The sequence below is a fragment of the Perca fluviatilis genome, chromosome 24 (genome assembly GCF_010015445.1).
Source record: "Perca fluviatilis chromosome 24, GENO_Pfluv_1.0, whole genome shotgun sequence".
NCBI lineage: Eukaryota > Metazoa > Chordata > Actinopteri > Perciformes > Percidae > Perca > Perca fluviatilis.
In genome coordinates, this window is record NC_053135.1 from 19,359,319 (window position 1) to 19,374,812 (window position 15,494).

At 42.5% G+C, this 15,494-nt stretch overlaps 2 long non-coding RNA genes across 3 annotated transcripts in view; one reads left to right on the forward strand and one right to left on the reverse strand.

Annotated features, from left to right (window-relative positions):
• LOC120554032 overlaps positions 1–15,494 on the forward strand; it is a 77,593-nt gene that overhangs the window by 41,015 nt on the left and 21,084 nt on the right. The window lies entirely within an intron of this gene.
• LOC120554031 lies at positions 12,143–14,259 on the reverse strand. Its single transcript, XR_005638282.1, has 5 exons — positions 14,191–14,259; positions 13,191–13,266; positions 12,762–12,898; positions 12,499–12,626; positions 12,143–12,346 (listed from the first exon to the last, which is right to left on the reverse strand). It is a non-coding gene; the product is annotated as an uncharacterized LOC120554031 (long non-coding RNA).

Genomic DNA, 15,494 nt, shown 5'->3' on the forward strand with positions numbered 1-15,494 from the left:
GACAGAGGTCATATCTCATCTCCATCTTTTTTTTTCTTCTTCTTTTTAGATTTAAAGATAAGTCACGCAAGAGAGTTGGTGGCTATAGATGGATCACGGACCTTTTCTGGGCTGCCAAGAATGTGTTAGGTGTTGTTTTTTGAACTTCACAATGACAGATCAAACTGCTGGGACAAAAGAAGAAGATTAAAAAGTCAGAGCCATCATAATCACCGCTTGAAAGTCTTCCTAATTTTCCAACACTGTACCAAACATCATTGTCCCTCTGCGTGTAACAATCAGCGGTACAAACACAAGCAGCCGAACACGGCAAGAGCTGCTATTGCTACGGCAAAAAAAAGGAGAAAAACCTGATGATTTGAGCGACAAAAACAAAAGCCTTTCAGGGAGCCACTGGCTGTCCTGCCGGTCGACCCACCTCCGCCACCACCGCTCAGGACCAAAGCACAATACCACACACAGAAACCTGCAGACAATAAACAGAAACAGTAGGAAACCTTCCCTAATTTGACTTGCTCCACAGGTGGTCACCAGCTGCCTGCGAACAGGTTACTGGGGGCCCCAACAGAGGAGAGGGGGGGATTTCCATTTTAAAGTGGAACAATAGGCTACCGCTCAGGTCCCAAAACCAGGAGGGTCTCTTTTTTTTAATTCAGTTTTTTATTGGCACTGCCTGGAGGTAAGTCGCAGCTCCGCGGCAGCAGACAGTGAGGGCTTTTGTCTCTACGTCTGTGCACCGAGATGGGGGCTATCAGAAATTCCCCCTGTCTTAGTTCACATGATTCAATGAGTGCCCTGTGTGTCCGTCCGAGGACTGTTCTTTTCTTGTCTATTCATGTCATGCACCGGAGGGAAAGACCCGGCTACGCTTACGGCTGCAGGCCTGCTTTTGCTCATCCAACGAGACAACAAACTCTGCAGAGTTCATTTAACTCATAATGACATGGCTTCGCCATACTGAATGGCGCTTCAGTCAAGCCAGAATGTTTGAAACGAGCAATGGCCAATCTTCTTAAAACTCCTTAAATTTGCTACCATATCTTAGCAAATCTCCACTTCCACATTAATCCTATTGCCTCTGTAGCAGCTCCCACGGATCCAGATAAACACATAAAAAGAGTCTTTTGTCTTTTGGCCCTGGCTGAAGATTCGGAGGCAGGCACATGGTCAGATTCTTGTGTGTCTCCACACAAATGGAAGGTGATTCTAAGCAGAGGATGTCTTGCAGGCAGAGGGGCTTTTCCAATAATCCCTGACTAGATCTTGTACATGGAAACCCAGACTGCACTCCCGAGGCAGAAACAGACACCTGACCGCCCAAGTGTAAGTTTGCATAAGTAATTGTTGGAATGCAAATATGCAACATCTCTCTCAAAGAATATGGGACAGGCTACATAAATATGGAAAAGCCTTGGAAAATACAGAAAAATGTGTTCAAGTCAAGTCAACTTCTCCAAATTTTCAGAGATGGTAAAAACTGCACAGCATTAAATAATCCAAGACTCCCAGACATTAAACTCTACTGGCGACCACTGGGACTGCAACACCAACAGATCTCTGGCACATGGACTGAAATGAACAACAATTTGTTTTATGCAAATGGAGGATGATATTGTCCAAATTACAGGGAGAATTGTTGAATTTGTCATTGAAATAGCCTTGGAAAGAAACAAGGTTTTCTTGGCAATAGCAGAAACGGTGGTTGCTGGCACAACAGTGTGTTCATTGGACTCCACTAAATGTCCGTTCTGCTTGGTTTCAAACAGTTTCCGTGTAATCAAACCACACATCTTCCAAAAGTGAGATAGAAGAACGACTTAATCTTATTCCGAGTCACTTTATTTATCTGCAACAGTCCCACAAGAAAAACTAAATAGACTTTTTGTCACCTTGGAACCAAATTATGTTCGAAAGCAGCAGCAAGGAATTAAAATTAAGATTTTAGAAGTGTCCATTTCTATCGATGCTGTGAGTTGACTGAGAGGTAGGAACCTCCGTCCCCACTTTGCTTGTGTGTGATTGGCCGATTGGTCGGCCCGTCTCACCGATCATCACACCCGCTTTAAGGTATCGCATCAAACATCTAATTGTTGGCTTCCAAAGCATCATTTTATACACCTTTATACGAAATTCACCCTAAAATAAATAGTTTATTGAGAACTTTGGGGCTCGACTTCTGGAATTCTAGACAAAAGAAAATGACACTGCCAAATCTAAATGTAAAAGAATTCTGAATATGCTTGTTGCCCGTAACCAGATGAGTTCTACCACCTAGTAATTGATGTCAATACAGAAGGAAATATTCTGGAGCCTATTTTGCCGTCAATACTGCCGACGTTGTCTTTGCTGTAATCAAATCAGTATATATTTATGTTCAACATGGTATTTCATTTTATCAGTGGGAGGCTAGCAGCAGCAGCACCGCGTCAGACACGTTTCTGGTGTGTAAAGACACGCAGCTGACACGCAACAGAAACGCCACGCAGGCAGTGTGTAACCGGCCTTAGCTGTCAGAGCCCCTAGAGCTCAGAAAAAAAACCTCTCACACGTCATCATTAGCATCTTTTAAATCCCTTCTTAAAACTTTGTTTGATAGGAAAGCGTTTCTGAATATTTAATATGCTGTTGGGTTTTATCATCTCACCCTGCCTCGCCCATTTAATGTATATCTGTGTGTGTGTGTGTGTGTGTGTGTGTTTATTTTGTCAGGTGTTTCGTAGTTTATGATACCTCTGTTTTTTGTATTTTACTTTATTGTTATTGGTTGTGTTCTTGGTTATTATCTGCTGTTTATCTGGAAAGCACTTTTGTAACCTTGTTAAGAAAAGTTATACAGAATGAAAGTTTATTATTATTCATTTCGGCCTGCTGTTGATGAGCTGTGGCGGTGTGCTATTCCTCGGGGTCACCTTAAACCGCGGTCAGGGCGCTGAGCTTCTCCTCTCCTCAGTGCCCTAAAATAAAACTTTCATCTCCCTCATCATCGCATCCCGAACTTGCCCCCGACGTCCCTTCATTTAAATTCACACAGCTGATGTTTGTTGTGAACAGGCGCTGTCAGAGAGGATAAAGAAAGGTTACCTGGTGGCTGAGAGCGAGACGCTTTACACCAGCAGATTTATCCACACTGATGTTTTGATGTCACCGCCGGCTCCTCCGGGCGCTTTTGCTCTTGTAACGAACCAAACCCCAATCAAATCTTTGAAGTAGTCATGTATGCACAAGCGGCGTCTACCTTAATGCTAAATAATTAGCAAGCGAGCGCACGGCTCACTGGGATTGCTACCTCAGGGCTAAACTTGCTTTTCCTGCTTTGATCATTACGTTAATTAAATCTGGCTCCCTTGACAGGTCGTGGGGCTAAAAAACAGGTAGGTGTCATAGCCACCTCGGCGGAGACAGAAGCACCTGGTGTGTGTGAGCGCTCCAGCTGTCAGCGGCGATGCCTTAAGAGTCAGATGGCAGTGGCGTTAATTGGAACCGATGTCCCAAAAGGGGAGGGAGGAACGACTCAATTGTAAGACACCCCGATTCTCCGGTCTGGAGGCGGGCGAGGCTGCAGCTTTGCGGCAGCTTTGGCCAGAGGAGGAAAGAAGTCATGTTGTCAGACCTCAGTGTCAGCTCGCGTCATAACCAGCGCCAGAGGGGCAAATTAGAAGTGTGTTTCCAGAGATGTGTCAAAAGTGTTCTCGGTCCACATCACAGCAGAGGAATCGTGCAAACAGGGACCTAAACCAAAGTCAAATGCCAAGGGCAGCCAAAAGAGGGACTCACCTATGATTTATTTATATCAAGAAGGCTCCAAACTATGCGTCACTATTCATAGTTGGTGTACAAACATTGAAACAAAGGCCGCAGGTCACATAGGTGTAGGTTTGCTTTCAGAAGTGTGTTGTATTACATACAAAAATGCACAATTATTTCAAAAGAGCCAAACTCCAAGCTTCCTACAACGAAAGGGCCAGCACTCATTGGGTCCCAACAAAGGTTGGGGTTTTGGTTTGGGTTTCTGAAGAACTGAAGGAGACCTAGATGATGTGTCTGCTTTAAAATCACCTCAGACCTCATCTGGAACATGAGTAAAATGTAGTCTAAAGCAGGGCCCGGCCATGGCATAGGAAGTATAGGCAAAGGCTAGGCGTGCCGGCAGTGCAAATAAGTAAACAATAAGTTAATGATGATAAGAAAAAAACATTGGAAAGAAACCCTGCCAAAAACGTCGAAAAAAGCTACAAAACTGCTGAAAGTGTCAAAAACATTGGGTACAAAATGTAAACAAAAAAACTGTGGCAAAAACGTGCCAAAAACATTTTTAAAAAAGTGGTGAAAAGCATTGGGGGGGGGAACACACCAAAAACGTCAAAACAAGCGACAAAAACAGCTTAAATCTTGCCTAGAGCACCAAATTGGTTAGGTCCAGCTGTGGTTCTAAAGCCAATTAGCAGGAACATGAGACAACTAGAGGATCCTCTGCACTCCAGCTGCAGGTTCATCAGCCCAAACATTTCTCTGATTGTTAATATTTCAAGTCTGGTAAAAAAAACAAAAAAAAACAAGAAGAGTGTCTTCTCTTAACCCTCATACTCAGGCTGGAAGAGACCCTCTTCCTCCTCTCCTGCACAGAAGCTGACACAGGCTGCAGGGCAGAACGATCTCCCCGTCTGTGATGAAAATAAGGCAAATGACGTTCATTTCATTTTAAATCATTTGGATTGTGTTTGTTGGATCAGCTCGAAAAAAAGAAAAAAACAACTTTCTGTGTGAGCCCGGCGGCCTTTCCTCCACATCGTCATCCAGCGGCCCACACCGCAGAGCGTTCAGTAGTAATTAGTGTCTTCAATATGTTTAACCATCCCACATACCTGTTTAATCAAACCCTTTTCTGGGCATGTATTCAACCTTCAAAGGCAGCGTTTGAAAAAAGGACTCGGAAAAACACAAAAGCGAGTCGTCTGTGAAGCTCCTTTTGATCTAGATCATTAACGTTTTGGAATCAGAAGTTGACATAAGGCCCGGTTTTGTTGCTGCACTCCTGGATGCGTTTCTGTGCGGTGGAAGTTGAAGATGTTTGGAAAATTGCTCCGATTATAGTGTTCATGTGCCATTTGATACCGGTTCCAAGAACAAGGGGAGCCGCAGCCAAAACCAGACTACACCAATAAGAGCTGGCGGAACTGGCCGTCCTTTCATAGACCACATGGTCTCTTTACCGGAGTGGACACATTTTATTATCATGGTAATCGACTTTGTAATTTCGGTGTGAACAGCCCCACCCTGCTCCGTTTACAATGGAGAGCTCTCGACACAGTTAAAGCCAAGTGTATCAAGGAACAATAGTTTACTAGAAAGGACAAATGAACTGGAATCTGAATATTTGAAAGGCTACAAGTTTGTCATAAAAAAACTTCATATTTCAGAGTAAACGTATCAGTATTTGCTGCCGTTTTACCTTCATTGTAGAGCAGCTCATTACAGCTTGGATTAAAAACCTTCACTATACTGATACAACTTGTGAAACGTGCTTGCCGTCAACATACATTAGCTCAAGGTTTGGCTGTGTCCATCAAAGATCGATTCCAATCGTGGAGAAGTCGTCGCTTTGAAGGATGCGTTCAAAGCAAGGCGAAGGGAGTTCTTCATCGGTCTCCAACAGGAACATCAAGTGACGACGACAATACGTTCTCGGACTTCACAAAGATGGCTCGGAGAGAGACGGACGGGCCTCCCGCACTGAAGCTCGCTCCATCTCCAAAAAACATTTTAAACACGAGCCCGTCCATGTCCAACCTCTTTGAGACGGATCCTCTGTGCAACGGACGCATCAAAAACCGAAAAAACACAGCGCTCATCATCACATCAACTGACTCTCCTGCCTATTTCTGTCTTTCTCTCTTCGAGGCCTTGAAGTGGCACGGCGCCCGCGGGGCAGCGTTTCTAAAAAATCACAAGAAATTCATTTCCTCCCCTGGATGGAAAATAACAAAGGCATTCCTTCATGACAGGGCCCTCTTCCTGTCATCTGCAGGCCACAAGTCAACTGATCTATTAATAGAAACCTCTTCCTCTTTGCTTCTTTTATCACGAACAGACTGCAGAACTCCCATCAGGTGATTTGATTAACAAATTACAGACAGGGCAGGAAGTCTGTGAGCAGTTTAGGCAAAGGTAGAAACACACAGATGCTGTGCAGTGTGTTTTTTTTTTTAAGGGGGAAAATGCAGTAGTATACACCATTAAATATTCAGTTAGATTACTCTTTACACAGTAGCAGATTTCTGACCTAGTTCAGAGTAATTAGGTTTACACTGTGCAGCTACTTTAGTAAACAAGGATCCTGGTGAGATAACTTTGCAGCAGCTCTCCATATCTTGGCGCAGAGCCTCAGCGGGGATAATCTTCGATCTGAAGGAGATACCTATCTGTTATGTTGATGTTTCTGCTTTTTAATAATAGCTCCTCGTCCCGCCGGGGAAGCACAGAAAGAGCTCGGTGTGCCAAGATCTTCCACGGTGCGTTTTTTAGTATCTTGATTGTCACTGGTACCGTACAGATGCATGGCTCTGTGTGATGGAGTTTGGTTCATTTGACCTCCGGTTCCTCAGTTGTCTCCGTTTGAACTGCATCATCTCAAACACCCAAGTGACAAACAGTTATAAAACAATATTTTATATATTATGTTAAAACTAGGGCTGGCAATTGATTGTAATATTTAACTGCGATTAATGGCATGTTTTTTTTGTAACTGTACATTAAAAGGGATCATTTTTAAGTTTTTAATGCTCAAGTGGCCATAAATCTGAGGCCCTGGTTCTCAGCAGGAAACCGATGGAGTGCCTACTCCAGGTAGGGAATGAGTCCTTACCCCAAGTGAAGGAGTTCAAATACCTTGGGGTCTCGTTCGCGAGTGAGGGGACAATGGAGCGGGAGATTGGTCGGAGAATCAGCGCAGCGGGGGGCAGTATTACATTCAGTTTATCGCACCGTTGTGACGAAAAGAGATCTGAGCCAGAAGGCAAAGCTCTCGATCTACCGGTCAGTTTTCGTTCCTACCCTCACCTATGGTCATGAAGGCTGGGTCATGACCGGAAGAACGAGATCCAGGGTACAAGCGGCCGAAATGGGTTTCCTCAGGAGGGTGGCTGGCTTCTCCCTTGGAGATAGGGTGAGAAGCTCAGTCATCCGTGAGGAGCTCGGAGTAGAGCCGCTACTCCTTCGTGTCGAAAGGAGCCAGTTGAGGTGGTTCGGGCATCTGGTAAGGATGCCCCCTGGGCGCCTCCCTAGGGAGGTGTTCCAGGCACGTCCAGCTGGAAGGAGGCCTCGGGGAAGACCCAGGACTAGGTGGAGGGATTATATCTCCAACCTGGCCTGGGAACGCCTCGGGATCCCCCAGTCAGAGCTGGTTAATGTGGCTCGGGAAAGGGAAGTTTGGGGTCCCCTGCTGGAGCTGCTCCCCCCCGCGACCCGACACTGGATAAGCAGACGAAGATGGATGGATAATGCTCTAGTGGTGTTTGAGACTCGACGTACTCCGGCAATAACTCAGTTCACCTCGACAGTTCATGCAGATAACTTTAGTCTTGAAACTCAACTTTCCATTCAAAAGGAGCTTTGTTCGTTTTAAGGGACATGAGCTGCTTGTTAATGATCATTGATTTAGTTAATAGTGTGAGTAATAACGTCTGTCACTCAGAACTGGAAGTCAGGATCTGGTTCACCCTCCGAAGCCGTACAGGGTGCGGCATACGCCACAACCATGGCGCTGACTGTCTCCTTCTTGGCGTGCTCAGTGTTAGGTGACGGCATAACTTTCTCCCTTCAGCACGCGGTGGGTCTCCTCGTAGATCAGACCGGAGACACGCTTCGCTCCGCCCTGGCGAGCCAGATGGCGGGTTTGGTGACCCCCTGGATGTTATCACGGAGCACTTTACAGTTTTTGCTAGCCATTCACAATGCATCGATGTACACGTCCTCCTTGATTTTCCAAACTACGGTACGGCCCGATTCCCAAATTACATGCGTTAATCACAAAGGAATTTGTGTTAACTCGTAATTTTGAACGCCCTACAGTTAAAACACACAGCATTTTAAGATTTTTGTTCATAGCCTCTTCTTTCTGTTTTCAAAGTTCATCCTGAAACATGGTGGTTACTTAAAGGATTGTGTCATGCAAATGACATTAAAGCCATGCAGATTAGGTTCTATTTGGACAGGTTTTGACGTATCACTGCCAGGAGATTTGAATCTATTTGAAGCAATCTATCCAAATGTGAAATCAAGCGAGCTAAGCGGAGTGTGTGTGTGCGTTCAATGCCAAACTCCTGCACTCAAATATCAAATTACAAACTCAGTCTGTCTTTTCCGTTGTCCTGAGCAGCAACGTACGCTTTTTCAGTTTGGACAATGTATGCATGTAGATGTGCATTCCTGTTAAATGATAGACATACTATACTCTCTCATCCTCTCCAATGTAAACACACATGAACATGACACAAAGTCTGTGCTGCGAGACGCTACAATACATCCGTCACCCATCAGCGAGCGCGTGCAAACTCTCAGGCAGACAGACAGACGGTCGGCCCGTCCATCCCAACGGTCGATGGTACACTAATATCTCGGGGCATCAGCAGCTATTCCAGAAGCAGAACTAACAAGTTAAGCCCAAACATTGGGTTTGCATGGCAGTGGGGGGAGTTTATATGAATGTGTGTGTATGTGAAAGGGGGGGGGGTGTCATGCATACATCAAACAGCGACGGTCAGTCAATATTGGGGTATGGAGAATCAACACGCTTTTTTTTTAAAAGGAGAGGCTTATGCTCAAACATCACAGTGCCAGTTTGCCGCGGCCCGAGCATTTCCCGAGGCCCGGATCGCCGTTTCTCATTTGTTGCATTAGCGGGGAAATAAAAATTTCCCTGAGCAAGGGAGCTGTCTTTGCATACAAAACAAGGCTGTGTGTAATTTTCAACGGGGCAAGAGGGGGAAATGAAAGTGCACGAAGGGAGGGGGGGGGGGACACATTTAGGAAATTAGCATTTTTTGAAATAGTGTGCTTTAAGCAAACGTTTTCCTGATATGAAAATGAGTAGCGTGAGGGTTAGAGGTTGGACTTAGACATGAAGAAGGTGGAATGTGGCACATAATGTGATTATTTGGATGGTTTTCATGTACCTAGAGGCACTTTTTTTTCCTTGCTTTCACACAAAAAAAGCTTCAATTTGACCCATTTTTTCCCTCTTTATCTCACCTGAACTGCAACTTTTCATGGTCATTTATGTATGAAGTGAGTCTCATTAGGGTGTAAATGTGGGAGCATGCACAGCAGCTTGTGCCATTCACTATTAAAGAAAAGATTAAAAAACGTCTTCAGTCATTTCCGCCCCAAAACAGACTCCTACTTTTACTCACAATTTTTTTTAGAAGCCCAATTGAGCTTTATTGGCCATTCTCCGAAGCGCAAACGCAAACAAAACAGCCATTCCTCTTCAAAATATTAGAGTCTGTGCTGATTGTCGCCACCTGCGTTTTCACACAGGCTACTAAACAGATGCAGGACGAAACGACTTTCGGTGTAGAAAAGCACAGCTGAGACGTGGCGTCAAATCTGGCAGAAATACAACAAGAATCTGTTTGATCGAATGCGAACGTCTCGCAGCTGAAGACATGAAAAAATATCCAGTCCCTGCCCACAGTGTGAGATCATAGAAAACACCTACAAACGCTGCATGTGTAAATGCAAAAATAGTACACTGCTGGTCAAATATAAGTATTTTTAGCTCGGTGTGATGTGAACCTTCTGTTCTCAGTTTTCCTTATGGAAAGATTTATGATGGAAACTAATATTGTTGTCTGTGTCTGATATGTGGATCCTGGGAGACAGGTCATCTTTAAACATTTCTATCACAATTGGAACAAAACTAAGAGCTTTTTGTGTTTCTTTCATGCCTTTAATAACAAACAGTACTTTTAGCATGTATAGAGCCAACATATTTCAACATGTAAATGGGTAAACTACACACTAAAAAATAAAAATAACCCAAAATTGGGTTATTCCCAACCCAGTACCTGGTTCAATATAGGACAGAACACATGCTGGGTTGTTTTGACTTTTTGAACTGGGTTGAAATTTTAACCCAGTATAAGGGGTTGCTTCGCCTAACCAAAATATGGGTAATTCTGACACCAATGTTGGGTTAATGCAACTCATTACTGGGTCAGGCCCACCAGCCCAAATATTGGGTTAAATTGACCCCCTTGTTGGGTTGATATTTGACCCATTCATTTAGTTATTCTTTAATCTATAAAATCCCTATATTTTTAATAATAATAAACAATGCATACACTTCATTAATGTCACTGATTTTATTGAACAATATTAATTTACTCATTTAAAAGAGAAAAACTGGAATAACAATAACAAGCCCAATTCCCTTATCACATGAGCGTTTCCAAAGAAGAAACGCATAGGGCCTACATTACCCCTACCTCATTTCAAAATGTGTATCAAATAACTGGACTAATACCAAGCAACAATTATTAACAATAATTCATTCCCTCCTTACATTCCTCCTAAATATTAGAAATAGAGAGAGAGAGAGAGAGAGAGAGAGAGAATTCCCTTATGCATGAGCATTTCCAAAAAACAAATGCATGTGGCCACATTACTACCCCCAATCACCCCCCACCTCACATAGACAGCCCTTTCTTGAGGAACAGCCAAGCAGAGAAACACTGCTTTGGGAAATTGATATCAAACCAGAGGTGTCAAAAGTATTCACATTCATTACTCAAGTAGAAGTATAGATACTAGGGTTTGAAAAGACTTTTGTAGAAGTTGAAGTATCAACTCAAGCTTTTTACTTAAGTAAAAGTGTAAAAGTACTGGTTTCAAAACTACTTAAAGTATAAAAGTAAAAGTAATGTAAGGCAGAGATCTTCAACAGGGGGTCCTCAGAGTCAATGCAGGTGGGCCTCTTTAAAAAAAATAAAAAAAATGCCTTAACATAATTCCAACATATTATTAGCAAATATAAATTCCCACTGATGATAGGCTTACTGGCCTATAGGTTAGGTAGTCACTAAGATATCAGCCCACAAATACAGTTAATCCTAGATTTACTGTGCCACATATGTAACATTAAAATATGATTTATAAAATCACGCCAACAATTCATATTTTAATAGCTTATGAAAAAAGGGTATGTAAGAAGGCTTTAGGTTGCCCAAACAGTTATTGTAGGCCGAGTTTATTATGAAACTGAATTTCATAGAATATGTAGTAGGGGGTCCCTGCTACATCTCACTTTAAGTTAAGGGGTCCTTGGTTTAAAAATCGTTGAAGACCCCTCATGTAAGGGGGAAAATGCCATTAAAGACAAAAATGTAACCCCAAAACGTGGGGACAAAACCATATGACTATAATAATGTTATATTAAAATCGTACCTGCAAACTCAGGGCTGAAAAAGGTGACACATCTCTTCTGTGTTTTTCAGACAACGGCAGCTACAGTCTGGTGTCACAATCCTCTCCAGTGAAATACAGACACACTTTTACACCGTTTAGCTCTCAGCATTTTAACCGTGTTCACTCCAGCTGCTAGCTAACGCTAGGCTAACGTTACCTGCTGCCAACTGTTGTGTTAACTAGCGTCCCGTGCGGCGATGTTTCAGTTCCCTCTAACGTCCGTCCGTTTTCGGAGCATCAGAGAGAAGCGCAGTCATTTAAGTGGCACCTAAATAAGGCAACGAAATCCGCGTTGCTATTCGGTCCGGTAGATAACGGTCGTTAAAGCACTGGTGCCGTATTAGCACCGGGTCTGTGCAGGTGCGATGGATCGCGTACAAACCAATAGGGTGTCGGAATAGCTATGTTTATACTTCTCATCCAACCACAATCACATTCACTCTCTCCGGATGGAGCGATCTGGATAGGTTTTTTTGTGTGTGTTTTTGAACGATGACGAGCCGGAATGAAAACAAGCCGAACTGAAATGTGAGTAACGAGGCTATTTTTAAAATGTAAGGAGTAGAAAGTACAGATAATTGCGTGAAAATGTAAGGAGTAGAAGTAAAAAGTATGCTGTAAAATAATTACTCCAGTAAAGTATAGATACCCAAAGTTTCTACTTAAGTAAGGTAACGAAGTACAAATACTTCGTTACTTGACACCTCTGTATCAAACACATGTAAACATTTGAAACAAACATGTACAGCTTGGACGTCGCTGTAGTGCTCCAGGGCCGGCCCACTGAGAACGGTGAATGGCTGTGAGCAGCAGTCCTCGCCTCCCAACACCAGGGTGCAGGGGTATGGTCTGGTCTGCTGCCTGAAGGTATCCACCATCCGACCTGCGAATAATAATAATATATAATATTCCATAAAAAAGTACTTGAATGAAAAAGACTCTGACCAGCTGACAGCTAATGTTTTCTAACAGATTTTACATTAAAAGACCTGCATCACTAGATCCAAGGGGCTGTGTGAGTCTAGGACTACTCACAGGCTTAAGATCGATGAAGGCCTTCATGGCGTCAGACACTGTAGTCCTCACGGTCTTTCGGCCCATCCTGAAGACTGCAGGTGGAATCAGACCTGGCAGAACCATCAGGGCAATGTAGTCTTTGGAGCCTGTAAAGAAAGAGAAAATAGTTTGACATAAGTATTATCATAGTTTATTTATCTATTATCATAAAGTAGTTTATGGATCGAAATATGCACAAATCCATACAAATCTAAGGGTTATGTTGATGTTATAATTTCTACCTTGAGACAAAGACTCTGTCTGCACCTGGAGCTCCCCCCCCCGCTGGGCCGCATGAAGAAGCTTCACGCTGAACCTCCTCCAGGTCAAACATTTAGTCTGATGCCTCTTTATGAAGGACCTCGAAGTCCTGCGCAATCTGAGAGGGGGAGATTTAGAATAATTAATTAAATCATATATCATCAAAACAAAAATAATAAGATAAGTGAGAGAAAGGAAAATAGAGAAAGTGTGTGTGTGTGTGAGAGTGTTAGATTATTTTACATAATGATCTTACATGTCAAGATGTTGTACTTCTAAACAAAATGGAGTATTGTGTAGCATACAACTTCATTGGGGATGCATGAGCATAGGGTAACTAATTTTTTTAATGTTGACATATTCAATAATATTAATAATAGGCCTATAGTACAACAATATAACATATTTACCTGCAAAAGTGTCAATCAGCTCCAGAAGTTGCCGTTCTGTTAACTTTAGTTTAACAAAGTCCTCCATATTCAACCGCTATAGGGGAGAAGAACAAGATATGTTAATGTTCAATCAATGTATGGAAGTGTATTTTGCAGTCTGTCTGTCTGTCTAGTGAAAATATAACGAAGTTGCTGTAATCTAGTGCCATGTAGCTAGCTAGCTAGTGGTCTTTTCATAATCACTTAAAACACAATGTGGTATCTCTACAATCAAAGTATGTTAACTGCACTAAACACAAATTACTTTGTCAACAGAATGCATGCAATGCACCTTCAATGCTTCGCTATTAGCTGTACTAGCTACTAGCTAGCTTACAGGATGAGTCAGCAATTAGCGCTAGCTAGCGGTTAGCATTAGCGATCTTTTTAAAACGTTATACTTCATATCATAGTGAATTTGTCTCGTGATTTGCCCCAGACACACACACAAATGTTTATAAAAGCACTGTTTATGTGTCACTCCGTCAGAGAATTAAAAAATAGTCCCCATTTAAATCATAGGTATCATGCTACAATATTAACCTACTAGCTAGCATTAGCGCTATAATACTTGAACTTGCGCTAGCCTTATAGCATGCATGAATCGTAGTTAGCTAGAAATCACTGTTGCTAACTGGATTATCAGAGCTAAAACGCTCCTCCTATCCGGCAATGAATCAAGATCAAGTAAGTAACCAGTAACCGGAGCTAAAGTCTGCTGTTTGCGCGGCAATGAAGCAATGTTGTAGTAAGCATAGGCTCATTGCTAGCTTGCTAGCTGCTTGCTGAATTAGCATCAGTGGTAGCCGTTAGAGGGGCAGGAACGGTTGCTTTCGGCAAAGTAAAGTTCTACAGGCTGCCCCGTTATGGAAATAATGATTATGATTATTATTATATATATTATAACTAACCACTAGCAAGCTCGTGTTTCTGTCGAAGACAGAGGTAGTTTTCTAAAAAAAAATGAGAAATGACAAACCTTCAGCTTTTCCATGAGTGGTCTCCCGCCTCGGAGGAAAAGAAAAAGCGTTGGAGGAGGAACCCAAACTTGAATGTAACCAAACCACTGGGTTAAAATGATCATTGGTTGGGTTATTCAGATCAAGGCACAGTCCAAAACCAGTAACCCAACTACTGGGTTACTGAAAGTAACCCAATATGGGTTGAATATACATAATACAGGGTTAAACAGCCTCAACCCAGTGGTTGGGTTAATAAAATAACCCAGTATTTTTAAGAGTGTAGGTGTTTAAAAAAAACAAACTGAGTTGAGATGGTTGAAAAAGTGAATAGACGCCCAAAACGGCTTTTCATAGTGTGTCTGTCGACTTTGAATGAAGTGTTTTACTATGGTAATATTACAGTACACACACACACACATACATATATATATATATATATATATATATATATATATATATATATATATATATATATATATATATATATATATATATATACATACCTTCCTCTTTCTTTGTGTTGGCGTTCTAACCTCCGGTGGATTTGTGAGGACTATGGTTAACTGCTCCTCAGATCTCTGCAGGGTAAATCCAGACAGCTAGCTAGACTATCTGTCCAATCAGAGTTTTCTGTTGCACGACTAAAACTACTTTTGAACGTCCACATGTTCCACCAAAACAAGTTCCTTCCCGAGACTATTTAGCAGAGACACCGTGGCTCCATCCAGAGTTTAGCACCGCCCATGACGATTGTGATTGGTTTAAAGAAATGCCAATAATCCAGAGATTTTCTCCCATCCATGCTGTGTGGACTAGTCGGACCTTCCTTTGCAGCGCTGTGGAGGAAGGTCTGGCAATACGAGACCAGGTAGTTCCCTATATAGTTTTAGAAAAACACTACATAGGGAGTAGTGAATGAGGGATTGGGATTTTGAACACACCACTTTAAGCCCGACAAGATGTAGCAACACGTTTTTTTTAAACTGAAGTGGGGGTGGGTTGAACACCCTTGAACAACCCGGGCAGAGGCTTTAATAACAACTATTTAAAAGTAGTGTTTTTTTCACTGTTAGTCTTGTTTGCTGTTACAGGTCATTTATGATTATCAGATAAAAAGTTACAGTTTCAGAAACCTTTTAAAAGTTACATATACTGTAGGTACTTTTAAAAAGATTCTTACGAAACCTGTCACATTGCATTGCATATAGGTGTGCAAGAAAATTAAAGATTGTGGTAGTTTTAAAAAAGGCGACGCACTGCCGTGAATGAAATGCTCTCCCTCCACCTCTCCCTCCTGTCATGCCAAATTGTGTTTTACAGC